General features: G+C 47.4%; 1 protein-coding gene across 1 annotated transcript in view; it reads left to right on the forward strand.

The window, feature by feature from the left end:
- Positions 1 to 13,343, forward strand: part of TMEM163 (transmembrane protein 163) — a 260,485-nt gene that overhangs the window by 199,518 nt on the left and 47,624 nt on the right. The window lies entirely within an intron of this gene.

Below are 13,343 nucleotides of genomic sequence, written 5' to 3' on the forward strand. Positions count from 1 at the left end.
TTAGCTCACTGCAACCTCCGCCTCACGGGTTCAAGTGATTCTCCTGTCTCAGCCTCCCGAGTAGCTGGGATTACAGGCGCCCACCACCATTCCTGACTAATCTTTGTACTTTTAGTAGAGATGGGCTTTCACCATGTTGGCCAAGTTGGTCTCGAACTACTGACCTCAGGTGATCCGCCCGCTTTGGCCTCCCAAAGTGCTGAGATTACAGGCGTGAGCCACCGTGCCCAGCCTGAGCCACTGCACATGGCCCATATTTTATATATATGCTTAATATCATCTTGGATGACCTGTGCCTACCCATCTTATTTATGTTTGCCACAGTTTTGGGAGGGAAGTGGTCTTTTTATCATTCCCATTTTTCTTCTAAGGAAACTGAGCCTTGGAGAAGGAGCAATGAACAGTTGAGCTTGGGTGGCAGCTTTCTATGTTGCCCCAGAAGCAGTGCAGAAACTCACCAAAACCACACCTTGTACACCTGAGTCCCAGTGCCCCACAGGACACGCAGTACACGCTCATGAAAACATGGTTGATTTATGCGTCAAGTCTGAAACTTGATAGAGACCCGCATTTCATGTCTTGTGAAGATACAAATACAGGTCAATGTTAGAAGTGATGTAGCTGGAGAAGACATTTCTAGAAATGTTGTTTCTGTTATAAAAGTACAGCACAGAAAAGTAGAAGGGAACAAAGTCTGTCTTCTTACTATTATTACTTTACCGTGTGTTTCCTTCCAAAAATTTCCCCCCCGGGTTTAGATTTATTTTTATGTATTTCTAATCTGCATATGTATATTTTTATATCCTGTTTTTCATTTATCTTTTGGATACTTTTTTTGATCAACAAAAAACATTTTAATGGCATCTGATAGTCAACTGAATTGATGTATCACAGTTACTTAAACACTCCCTTTGTGGCACATTTAAATTTCCCACTTTTAAATATAAATAACACTGCTGTGAACATTCTTCTGCAAAAAGCCTTTTCTTTAGGGATTGATTCCCAGAAGTGGATCAAAGTGAATGAATTATTTAAGTCAATTACTTGAAATACTATAATCAAGGTTAGAAACACTGTAAAATAGGTTCCTAAGGAAATGATGGAGTATTTTTGTAGGAATCAAGATAAAGAAAAGATTTAATTAACCATGTCATGCTGAGAAGCCTGTGTTCAGAAGGTGCTGAGCTCCTTCCACAGAGACAGAGCAGAAGAGTGGTTGGATGCTTCAGACCCGGTCTGAGAGTTCGGAGACCACAGGGGGCTTCCATTCTTGTCTTTTTGATTCAGTAAGATTATTTACTCAAGAGGTGGTTTTCTGTACATCCTGTGTCAGTGGGATTGCCTGGTTTTCAGGATGGACTAAAGCTTGAGGCAACTTGTCTGTCATCAGACAGGCAACTCCTTCCCCTGGTTCCAAGTACCAGGTGGCTGAGACAGCCTTTTGCTGCCACTGCCATAAGATGAATCCCTTTCAAGAACCTTGTATCTGTCAGCTTTGCTGCAATAGCAGCACCCAAAGTCTCAGTGACTTCTGCCACAAACATGCATTTCTTCATTATTTCCATGTAAGCCAAGGTTTGCTGGTGGCCTTTTCCACATGAGTTCTCATTCCAGGTTTTAGGCAGAAGGAATAGCTCCTCTCCTAGGACCACTGGGCAGAAGTGAGGCCAAACCAACTGTGCACATGGAAAGTTTCTGTGCAGGTACAGTGATGTCATCTCCACTCACTGTTTACTAGAGCCAGTCACACGGCCAAGCCCCATAGTGGGCAGGATGTATACGTCCCCTACACAAAGGTGCTGTCAATCACACAGCAAAGGTTGGGGTGTGAGGTTGAGAGCAATTGATGTGAGCAGTGATACACACTTCTGCAGGCCTACTGGGAATGGGCCTCCTTGTTTTCTTTTGATGACCACCCATCCCCTTGTTTACCGTAGCACAGAAGCCTCAGAATGTGGTTCTGTGCATGAACTGAATTGACCATGTGGCCCAGGATGGCTTTCAATGCATGCGCCATGGGTTGGACAAGCTTGGTCAAAGTAGTTCGTGCACAGAGCCCAACACAAATTTGTAAACTTCCTTGAAATACTATGAGATTTATGCACAGACCTCTTTTTTTTTTTTTTTAAATTTAAGCTCATCAGTATCGTTAGTGTTAGTGTATTTTATATGTGGCCCAAGACAATTATTTTTCTTCCATGGTAGCCCAGGGAAGCCAAAAGATTGGACAACCTCGACTTTGACCCTAGCATGAGAGAATCTCTGGTTTAACACAGTATATGGCCAACGTGGTCTTGGGCCTCTTCATCCTTGTGGCGGGTGGTATTTTCTGAAGATGATCACAACCATATCCTCCCTCCACATGTTGTTCTACAATGCTTCCTTGTCACTCCTCCATCAAGAGGTGGCATCTTGTCCCCCTCTTCTTTAACCTCAGCAAGCCTATGGCTCACTTAAGGACTGCAGACTGCCCTGGAAGGATGTGGCATGCTTCCAAGGCCTTGCAGCTTCTGCCTGGTTTCAGTGGAGCGCTGGCTCGGGGGAAGCCAGCTCCCCCTACAGGAAGCCTGGCTACACCCAGGGGCGTTGGTTCAGCACTCTGGTTGACAGTCTCAGCTGAGTGTGGCCTTCCAGCCATCCCTGGTCTTGGCTTTCAGTCCTTGTTATCATTCCTCTTGGATTGAAAGTCCAGGGAGAGAGTCTGATGGGCCCAGCTTGTGTCAGGGGCCTGGGTTCCAGCAGGGGTGCAGTGACTGTCAGTCCTCCCCTTGGTGACAGTGGAGCCTGGAGGAAGCATTGAGGCCCGTTACCTATAAAGAGGGGATGAATGCAGGTCAGGCCCTGCAAGTGTGCAGCACAGACGGTGCCTGAGTCAGCGTTGGAAAATGCAGATGTAATCATCTTTCTTCATCATTTTCAAAGTTGTCAGGGGCTCTGCGTGGTTCTTCACAAGAACGTTTATACAGCTTACCTTATTAGAACGTGAGACTCCACAGGGATGGGTCTCACTCTCCCTCCTACTCAGCTTCCCAGCTGGATCCCTCGTGGAAACTTCACTCCAGTTTTTCTAGGGCATTTGTAATTTCTTGGGGGGAAAAAATCTCCTCCACTTCGAAAGATTTTAGTGTAATCCTTGTGCTGATGATTCCCGAGTCAAGTTTGAATCTAAACTCCTATTCCAACTCCCTTCTCAACACCGCCACTTGGATGTCTAACACACACGTCCCACACTTACTGCATCCGCAGCTGCACTCCTGATCTTTTCTGCCCCCAGGCCTGCTTCTCCTACAGTCTTCCCTGTCTCCGGAAATGGCAACTCTATCCTTTGCTTTCCTCAGGTTCAAAGCTTCAAATCATTCTTAGCTCCTTTGTTTCCTACCATACATTAACAAGACTTGTCAGCTGTGCCTTCAGAATATATCCCTGAACAGACTAAAACTCAGAATCAGAAAATGTCCAGAAGGCCGGGCGCGGTGGCTCAAGCCTGTAATCCCAGCACTTTGGGAGGCCGAGACGGGCGGATCATGAGGTCAGGAGATCGAGACCCTCCTGGCTAATACAGTGAAACCCCGTCTCTACTAAAAATACAAAAACTAGCCGGGCGAGGTGGCGGGCGCCTGTAGTCCCAGCTACTCGGGAGGCTGAGGCAGGAGAATGGCGTAAACCCGGAGGCGGAGCTTGCAGTGAGCTGAGATCGGCCACTGCACTCCAGCCTGGGCGACAGAGCGAGACTCCGCCACAAAAAAAAAAAAAAAAAAAAAAAAAAAAAAAAGAAAATGTCCAGAGACTCACGCTTCAGTGCTGTATCCTGATCCATGTCATCATTTGCTGCATCCTTACCTGCCTGGATATCCATGACATCATTTGCCACATCCTCACCTGGCCTGGATATCCATGACATCATTTGCCACACCCTCACCTGCCTCGATATCTGTGACATCATTTGCCACATCCTCACCTGCCTTGATACCCATGACATCATTTGCCAATCCTCTCCTGGCCTGGATAGCCATGACATCACTTGACATGTCCTCAGATGGCTTGGATATCCATGACATCATTTGCCACCTCCTTACCTAACCTGGATATCCATGATATCACTTGCCATGTCCTCACCTGGCCTGGATATCCATGACATCATTTGCCACTGCCTCACCTGGCCTGGATATCCATGACATTATTTGCCACTCCCTCACCTGGCCTGGATAGCCATGACATTGTTTGTCATACCCTCACCTGCCCTGGATATCACCATAGCCTGCACACTGCTCTCCCTGTTTCTGCCCTTGGTGACCAGTGGTCCTGTTAAAACATGCCACATCATGTTTCCAAGTTCGTGCACCCTGTGGCCTCCCATGTTTGTAAATGCCTAAATCCTGACAACAGCTCTAAGACCTTATATGAGCCACCTTCACCATTCTCCCTCTTTCTCACTCCCCTTTGGAGTTGAGAGGGTTCCACCTTGGAGCCTGAAACTTCATTTCCCCTGTACCTGCATAGCTTGCTCCCTAGAACAGTGCCTGGCACCCAGCAGGTGTGTGGTGGAAATGTGTGGGATGCATGAATTCTGACGTGCCTTTGGACTTGCCTTCCCTCTTCCCGGAACATACTTTTCACTCCTCTTTATCAAGTTAATTTCTTTGGTTTGTTCAAAGTCAGCTCAATTCTCAGCTTCTCTAGGAATATTTTTTTCTGAGACGGAGCATTGCTCTGTTGCCCAGGCTAGAGTACAGTGGTGTGATCTCAGCTCACAGTAACCTCCACCTCCAGGGTTCAAGCAATTCTCATGCCTCAGTCTCCTGAGTAGCTGGGATTACAGATGCACGCCACCATGCCTGGTTAATTTTTGTAGTTGTGTTAGAGATGGGGTTTTACCATGCTGGCCAGGCTGGTCTCGAGCTCCTGACCTCAGGTGATCTGCCCACCTTGGCCTCCCAAAGCGCTGGGATTACAGGCGTGAGACACTACGCCTGGGCCTCTAGGAATATTTGTGTGTGATTTAATTGCGCCCTTTCTCTACTTGGAGGAAAAGGGCCATGTTGTGTCCTCGTAGCTAATGAACAGCAGGTTTCTTTGCACACAGTAGACATTCAGTGTTTCTTCATGTTTCATAGGTCATATCTGCGCACACACAACTACAAAAACCATGATCAGCTTCTCTAGGAATATTTTTTCCTAAAGCCTCTATTCCTCATCCGTGTTCAGCAAAAGCTGTTGTCACTCTCTTTGGGTATCTGCCTGGATATATTCCATGCGTAGACAAGCAGTTGTACCATCAGCAGTTATTTAAGAAAAAATTGGAATTGGTGCAGCTAATTGCCCTGACATTGAAAATACTTGCATGGTTTACTTGAAATAACCAGTTGGCTAATGTAGCAAGATTTTTACATGTTCATATTCTCCTGAGAAGCAGGTTTACCCTGAGAGTACCTTTAAAATCTTTCCAAAAACCACTGGTTCCCCTATTCCCTCAGCAGCTGGAATGCACTGAATTCTGGCCAGTCTGCCTTGGATCTCATGGGAGCCTGCAAGACCCGTGTTCCCTATACTGCCACTTCTCCCGGCTTATTCTAGAATCACCTCTTCCAGCATCCCTGCAGGTGCCTTCTCCTGGTCTTCCCGCTTCCACCCATGTCCCTCTTTGTTCTTTTCTCAAAAGAGCAGCCAGAGTGATTCTTTTTGAATGTGAGTCAGGTTCTGTCATTTCTTTGTGGAGTCCTCCAGTGGTGCCCTGCCATCCTTAGTGGAAAAACACAAGTCCTTATGGTAACAGCAAGGCCCCTGGGTTCCAGCCATGCCAGCCTCATCACCGTAGGTTGAGCATGCTGGGTTCCCTCCTGCCAGGAGCCTTCGCACTCAGTGTCCCTCTGCCTGGAGTGCTTATCCCCAGGTGGCTGCAGAGCTGACTCTCCATCTGGTAGCTTTTTGTTCAGATGTACCCTCATTAGAGAGAAGTGTGAGTGCTGGATATAAAGAAACCTCCCCCTGCCCCCGCCTTGTTCTCCCCCTTTTTTGTGCTTTGTTTCTGTATATAATGTACTTACTTGTTCATTGCCTATCCCCATGTGAGCGCCACAAGAGCAGGCAATTGCTGTCCTGTTCATGCCAAATTCTTGCCCTAGAACACAAGAGTCAGTGTTTGGCTGATTAATTGGAAGACCTTGGGCCACGAGTCTCCGCATGCATTCCCTGTGCAGTGTATATTGGAAGCAGAGATCTCGGGTAGGGTTTGGCAACATCTAGATGGTCTGTTCCCTGTTTCCATTCCCCTCCACCCTGGAAATGTGAGACCTGGAAACCCCAAGAAAATGGCCTTGGGAGCGTAGGCTGGGGAGAGGCCTCTCAGGCTCAGGTCAGTGTATCTCACTGTCCAGACCTTCCTTAAGCTTGGCAAGCCCCAAACAGACTCACTACCCGCTCCTCACTGCCTGTTCTTGGATGCGCCACCACCTCTTCCTTTGTGGCCAGTCTCAAAATTGGGGTTGTCCTTGTGCCCTTCTCCTCCTCTGCCTGTGTCCAGTCAGTCACCGAGTTCTGCCAGTTCGATCTGCTTGGTGTCTTTCCATCTTGATTCTTCTCAGCTGTCGTGGCCCGTGTGTAGAGTCATCAGTTTGTTTTCATGGCCACTGACATTGTCTTCCAGGCTATTCCCCTCCCTCTAGTTCCTTTCCCTTCAACCCTCCCAACCCCAGCTGCAGTCAGGAGGGTCTTTGCAAAGCCCAGATCACGTCATGGGTCTCCTTTGCTTAAAATGCTGCAGCAACTTCCTGTCACCACAAGGGTTTCCCCAACCTCAGACCTGTGTGTTCCAACTTAGTGATCCTGCCCTATCTGTGTACTATCTATCCTATCCTTTTATGAACTTAATACTTATCTAAATATATTCATTTTTTCCCTAAGCAACAATATCTTTGCAGTCATGGAGTGATCATTGTTTTCTAAGGTACATTAAAATATGTAACTATTAAATACAACAGGTGTTGGTTCGTATGCCGTCTAAGATCTCTTGTGTGTACCATGGGTGATGCACCCACCATCTTGAGGGAGCTTCCAGGACACACAGGGCCTTTCTTTGTGGCCATTGCATTGCTGCTCCCCTGGGACCAAATGCTCCAGGAATAGCATCTCCATTTTGAATTCCTGCTGAAACAGGGCCCCACAGTGCTGTGTCTATGCTTTTCTCCATAAAGTTTCCTCTGTCTGGAGTAACCTCCAAAGCCTTCTAGTTTCTGTGCTTCATGATTCCCGTCCGTTGTACACCCAGCTTAGATGTCACACTACAGAGCCATCTTTTCTTCCTGTTCCGTCGCCCCAGGTTGTGTTTTATCACTCTGAGTTCTTTCTTCATTTTATTCCTTGTCCATTGCCTATTTTCACATTCACAAGTGATGGACTGTCCTGTAGTGATTTCCAGGTTTTCTATCCTAGATTTGTGCTCTCTGGAGCCTGGGTGTAGATTTTGTTTGCCTTAGCCTCAGGGCTTGACACGTAGAACTTAAAATGTGAGTGACTGAATTTTCAAGTCCCTTTCTAAAATGCAGATACTCTGGTGAAGCAGTCGCTGTGGCTGCAGATAGGTTGATGTTAGATGAAAACGAGAGTAAGACTGGCATGTAGACCTGGGGTTTAGCGGGCTCTCTGGAGGGAAGGAAATGGCGCATTGATTGGTGGAGGTACCAAAGGCCTGATGTGCCTTCACATAGTTTCCTAGAGCAGTCCCTGCTGCCCACATAAAGTGACCCCATCTTGAGGAGTGGCTTGGGCGACAGCCCCTTTGGTGAGCCTGTGTATTTTCAGCCCAACCTTTAGAGCTGCACTGTCCAGTATGATAGTCACCAGCTACATGTGGTCATTTGATTTTTAATTAAAATAAATTAAAATTTCATTTCTTCAGTTGCAGTAACCACATTTGCAATACTCAATAGATACCCGTGGTGAGTGGCTACCACATAGAATAGCATCCATCATCGCAGAAAATGCCCCGGGTCTGCTCTGCTCTAGAGACTAATTGTTTAACAAGTTCCTCATGTTGACTTTTGTCCCTAAAGTAGATGCCAGAAGTAAAGTCCTATCTAAGTGGGATTTCAGTTGGTCGGGTTCTGTTCAACTTGTGTATTATTACAGATGTCAACCAAAGGCCATTTGTTGAGGAAGGAGAGGTTTTAATGGTCAGAACTTGAGGAAGTGGAGGCTCTCACCATGGAGAGGGTAGGGAGTGCTTGCGTGGAGAGCTGTGGTCTGAGTGACTGTCCCTGGTCCAAGTCAATCTCACCCGCTCCAGAAACACAGCAGGTAGATGAAGCTGAAGATAGAGGAGAGAGATGGGAAATGGATGGAGAGAGGGGTTGAAGGGCTGGAGCTCAGGAGAGTTGAGGGGAGGAATGAGGTGAAGATGAGTACAAACATGAAGGGAAGTGGGGGAGTTCCAGAAGGAGGAGAGGAGGGAGGCATTGATAGTGACGGATTGAGGGAAGGGTGGAGTCTTAACCAGATGCTGCCGGTTTGGCTTCTCCATGATAGAGAGGAGAGAATGGTTCACAGCCATTCCTTGCTCACTGTCTCCTTTTATCCTGCCTCCAAGATGAGCTTCCTTTGTGGCTTTGTTTGAAATGTCAGAACACACAGAGAGAAAGAGGGCTTAGCTGGAGCAAACCAGCATTAGGAATTGTGCAGCCATAAGTACTGTGTTATATGCTCACACCACTTAACTCTTGTATTTTTCATTATTTGCTTCACATTTGAGCACTGTCTCAGATGACAAATGCTTTGGAGACCAGAGTCAAAGATGATAAATAAAACAATTACACGTTAAACTGTGGGCTGAATTGGTTAATCACCAGGGCTACTTTGTGTTTAGATCTTGTTGTAAATTAGAGGGTGGTTGGAGAAGTTTCTCTTGTTTGGCTTTTTTGATCTGATAGGAAGCAACCTCGAATTTGTAGGCTAGGACTCGGGCTATTTTAATGTGAGCCACAGGCCTTTAAACCTACAATTGACAAGGGGCCAAACTTTCTATCTGACATCATTTTGTGTATGAGTGTCTGTCAGTAGGTTTTGCCCTTATAATTTCAGAATTAAAAACTGATGCCTCTAGAGATTTATAATACTGTGCACAGTTAACAATTTGGAGCCTTTAGCAGAATAGAAAAAAAGGAGGCTTTAACTACCTTTAATCATTTCTTTGAAGTGACTTGTTAACCATTGCTTCCTTTCGGACATTGTGTGTCTTTGTGTGTGTGTGTGTGTGGTGTGTGTGAGAGAGAGAGAGAGAGAGAGAGACAGGGTCTCTCTCTGTCACCCAGACTGGAGTACAGTGGCACGATCATGGCTTACTACAGTCACAACCTCCTGGGCTCAAGTAGTCCTCCTGCCTCAGCCTCCTGAATAGCTGGGACTACGGGCACACACCACCATGCCCAGCTACTTTATTTTTTTGTGGAGGTGGGGTCTTTGTATTGCCCAGGCTGGTCTCAAACTCCTGGCCTCAAGCAGATCTGCCTGGGCCTCTCAAAGTGCTGGGATTACAGGTGTGAGCCACCACGCCTGGCCTATTCAGTGGTTCTTAAACTTGAGTGTCCATCAGAATCACCTGAAGGGCTTATTAAACCACAGATTGCTGGGCCACATCCCCAGAGTTTCTGATTCAGTAGGTCTGGGGTAGATTCACTCAGAATTTGCTTTTCCACCAAGTTCTTACGTGACGCGGGTGCTGCTAATTCATGGGACCACACTGTGACAACCACTGATCCGGTGGGTATTTATTTGTTTATTTAGAAACAAGAGTTTCACTCTTGTTGCCCAGGCTGGAGTACAGTGGCGTGATCTTAGCTTATCACAACCACCTTCTCCCAGGTTCAAGCGATTCTCCTGCCTCTGCCTCCCGAGTAGCTGGGATTACAGGCATGCACCACCATGCCCAGCTAATTTTGTATTTTTAGTAGAGACGGGGTTTTTCCATGTTGGTCAGGCTGGTCTTGACCTCCTGACCTCAGGTCATCCACCCATCTCGGCCTCCCAAAGTGCTGGGGTTACAGGTGTGAGCCACCGTGCCCAGCTGGGAATTTAAATTTGGTTTCAGTCTGGGTTGATTGGCGGATTATGCTGAAGGGGTGCAGCTCATTTGCCTCTTTCTGATCCGTGAAGTTCTTCCCCAGAGTTGGGGCAGGAGGGAGGAGTCTGTATTCTTTTTAGTGACCTGGTTCCTCAATGCTCTTGTTACTGGCCAGGCCAGCCTTTCTGGGTTGAGGCCACGGATTGCTGATGGGGCAATTACCCTTTGCCCCCCAACCCGTCTCTCGTCCGCCAAGCCTGGAAGCAGCTCACACTTGCAGATGCAAGAAGCAGTCATATTTGCACTGGTTGCTCCTGACTCAAATCTTCACAGCATCCTGGAGACCACTAGACCCAGGGCAGTGGTGGTATGAGCATGTGACGTGGCTGCCCAGAGCTTTCGTGTGGCCGGATGGTTGACCAGGGCTGGCTGCTGGGAGGGAGGCAGTTGAATGGGATTCTATTTCTGGATAGACTTCACAGACTCCTTGAGTGACCTTAGGGAAGCTGGCCAATCCTTGACTCCTGCATTTTTAAACACTCCTGTTTATAAAACGCCTCTCTCCCCACCCCTTATCCATAAAATAGCAGAAAAACAAAAACCTGGGTCTGGTGAGTGGCCTCCAGGGGACTGATGAGCTGATGTGTGGAGCTCTGAGTGCTAGAGGAGAAAGCTGCTGTGTAAACACAATAAATATTAATAAAACGTTAAAAAATAGCACCGTGCCCGCTGCTAATAATAGCTGCTTTGGGCTGCTGGAGACACTCTGACACACAGGCTCCCAGCAGTGTCGAAGGAGAGGTGACTGTGGGTTTTGAATCTGCAACACATTTAAAAGATGCAAATGAGTTTTTGAAACATTTTGGAGCATATTCAGAGGTATATTGGTGAAGAAAATAGGATTACAATTCTGTGAAATGCAACTTTAATAAACCAAATCACAAATTTCTTTTGATTTTCATTATATTTCAGAGTTGCCTTACCACGTGGACTATTCCACGGGCATTTGGCTAAAGCATCGGGAGTCTCTTTCCTCCTCCCATCCCCAGTGGTAAATGGTTGATGCCTCCTCAGACTCCATGGGGGGACTTATGGATCAGTCAGGGATGAATCCATTGGTGTTTGATCCCCTCTGCTGCCTGCGGGAGTACTTGCTGCATGCTATGTAGTTCTTGCCCTTACAGAATTTATAGTGTAATTTTGAGTAAAGTTAGGTAAGCAATAAATTATGTACGAGGCCCTTGCATCCTTCGTACTCATCTCCTTAGGTAAATGTACACAGAATCCATACAGAATCCATATCTGCCTTTTGTGCGGGATGGAGGCATGGCTGCAGTGAGCTGGTGAGAGGCAGTTCCTGCATTATCACCACTGTTCCCTGTCAGAAGCAGGCATTTGTTCCTTCCTTCCCCCAGAGGAGTACGGAGATGGAAGCTCCCTTGGGGATATGGTGACAAAGTGCCTGTAGAGCCTAGCACGCAAGTTGTGGCCACCCTACTTGATTTTCAGGGAGGGAAGGCTGATTGACAAACAAATGCACTACGAGGCCTGTTAGGTTCCACGAGACCCCCTTCCTGCCTCCCCAGCTTAGATGTTGCTTCCATCTCAGCCTCTGTTCCAGGGAGTTCTGTGCTTTCACCTCGCAGTGGAAGCTTCCTAGGGACAGGGCCCTACCTAGCTCTAGGAACTGCAGTGGTGTCCAGGCAACTTAAAAAAAAAAAATAAAAGGAATTCCCCAGGGGAGTACAATGTCCTGTCAGTGCTGGGAAGTGCTGAGCTGATGACTGAAGTTACCTGAAAGGGTTAATGAAAGAGGCGTCTCTGTGAGTCACTCAGGAGTTTTGTGAATGGAGGGAAGAACCACATTGCGGGAACTTACCTCGGAAGCCTGTGCTGATTTCAGGCTTTCTCCTGTAATGGGACCTCTCAGGGCACATGCCTCACAGGGAGGAATGGTTACTCCAGGTCCCTAGCACAGCTGGGCCAGAACTGTCTTCCAAACAGGAGGCAAGTGCTTTGGGAGTGATGCTCCCCAAGCCCTAGGAACCCCTGCTCTTGCTCCAGTATGGAGTCACTAAAGGGCCCTCCAGTAGGTTCACCTCATTCCTCCAGGACTTTAACACGGCCCCTGTTTGTCCCTGATTCCAATGTTAAGACTGTGGTTCCCAGCCCCAGGCGCGCTGTCACACAGAGGCAGCACATTAGCACCTACTTACTGCCTGAGTTGTCTCTTCTGCCCCTGGTGGATCATGGGGCCACATGGCTCACAGCATTCACGTAGGTTCTGTAGGATGGCAACTTCTTTCCCCTGTTGACTTTGCTGGTCAAAGTCAATATACCCTGAACTGTATTCTCCTAGAGGTGACTTACTGTCAATCCTTGGTCTAGGGGTGGTCACCCTGGGGGTGTGGCAAGTTACAGCTGAGTCCATTCCCAGGTTGTGTCCCTGTCACTGTCAATTGTGCGGACTCTCAGCAGTGTGGAGTTCTCCCAGTTAAGATCCTCAATGTTTCATTTTTTTGCAGAGCCTGTGTCTCTTGGGGGTGATGTTCCTTCCGTCATCCGTGTGTGTATTCCTTTGCTCAAGTCTGTGCTGATTCCTAGCCCATTCATTCCTTTTCCTTCCATCTCTGTTCTTTTTTGTGTTTTGCTTCAACCTGCAATTATTCTGTCTTTGCTTTTGAGGGACTAAAACCCACACCACCGTGTGACTTAGAAGCCGACTGAGTGGACTCCAAGCAGCCTTGCTTACCTGCTTTTATTCCTCAGTCCTAAGTGTGGAGGATGGGGTCTGTTCACAGGTTTACTGGGATTATAAGTAGGTTTCACCTCAAAATTAGGTGAGCAATTTGGGGCCATGTGTTAGTCCAGAGAAGGGGACTCCAAGGTGGATAATAAAACATGATTTTGTTTGATAGTTGGGGCAAGATTGCTGAGGAGGCTGCCAAATGGTGATGTCAAGCTGGGACAGGAATGATCTAAACCTCACTGTAGTCACTCGTGTATTTTTTCTCTTTTCTCTCCCTCTTCATTTTCATTTGATATTTTAACCCTTGTAACGCTATCATTTCCTTGTGCCTACCTTCATCTTCCATCACTCTTCATTTTTCCATCCTGAGATTTGTTGTGTCTGGGTTGTCAGAGACTTTTCCTATGTCCTGAGTCCCATAGCCTTTTTTGCCAGTCCCCACGCCACATCCCCAGCTGTGTGTCCTCTCACTTCACCTTGGCCTCACCGCGCACCTGCTCCTGCCTCTGCCTGTGCTGGGTGTCTTGGTTGACCATCTCCTTT

The sequence above is a fragment of the Trachypithecus francoisi genome, unplaced genomic scaffold (assembly GCF_009764315.1).
Source record: "Trachypithecus francoisi isolate TF-2019V2 unplaced genomic scaffold, Tfra_2.0 Lachesis_group13, whole genome shotgun sequence".
Lineage (NCBI taxonomy): Eukaryota > Metazoa > Chordata > Mammalia > Primates > Cercopithecidae > Trachypithecus > Trachypithecus francoisi.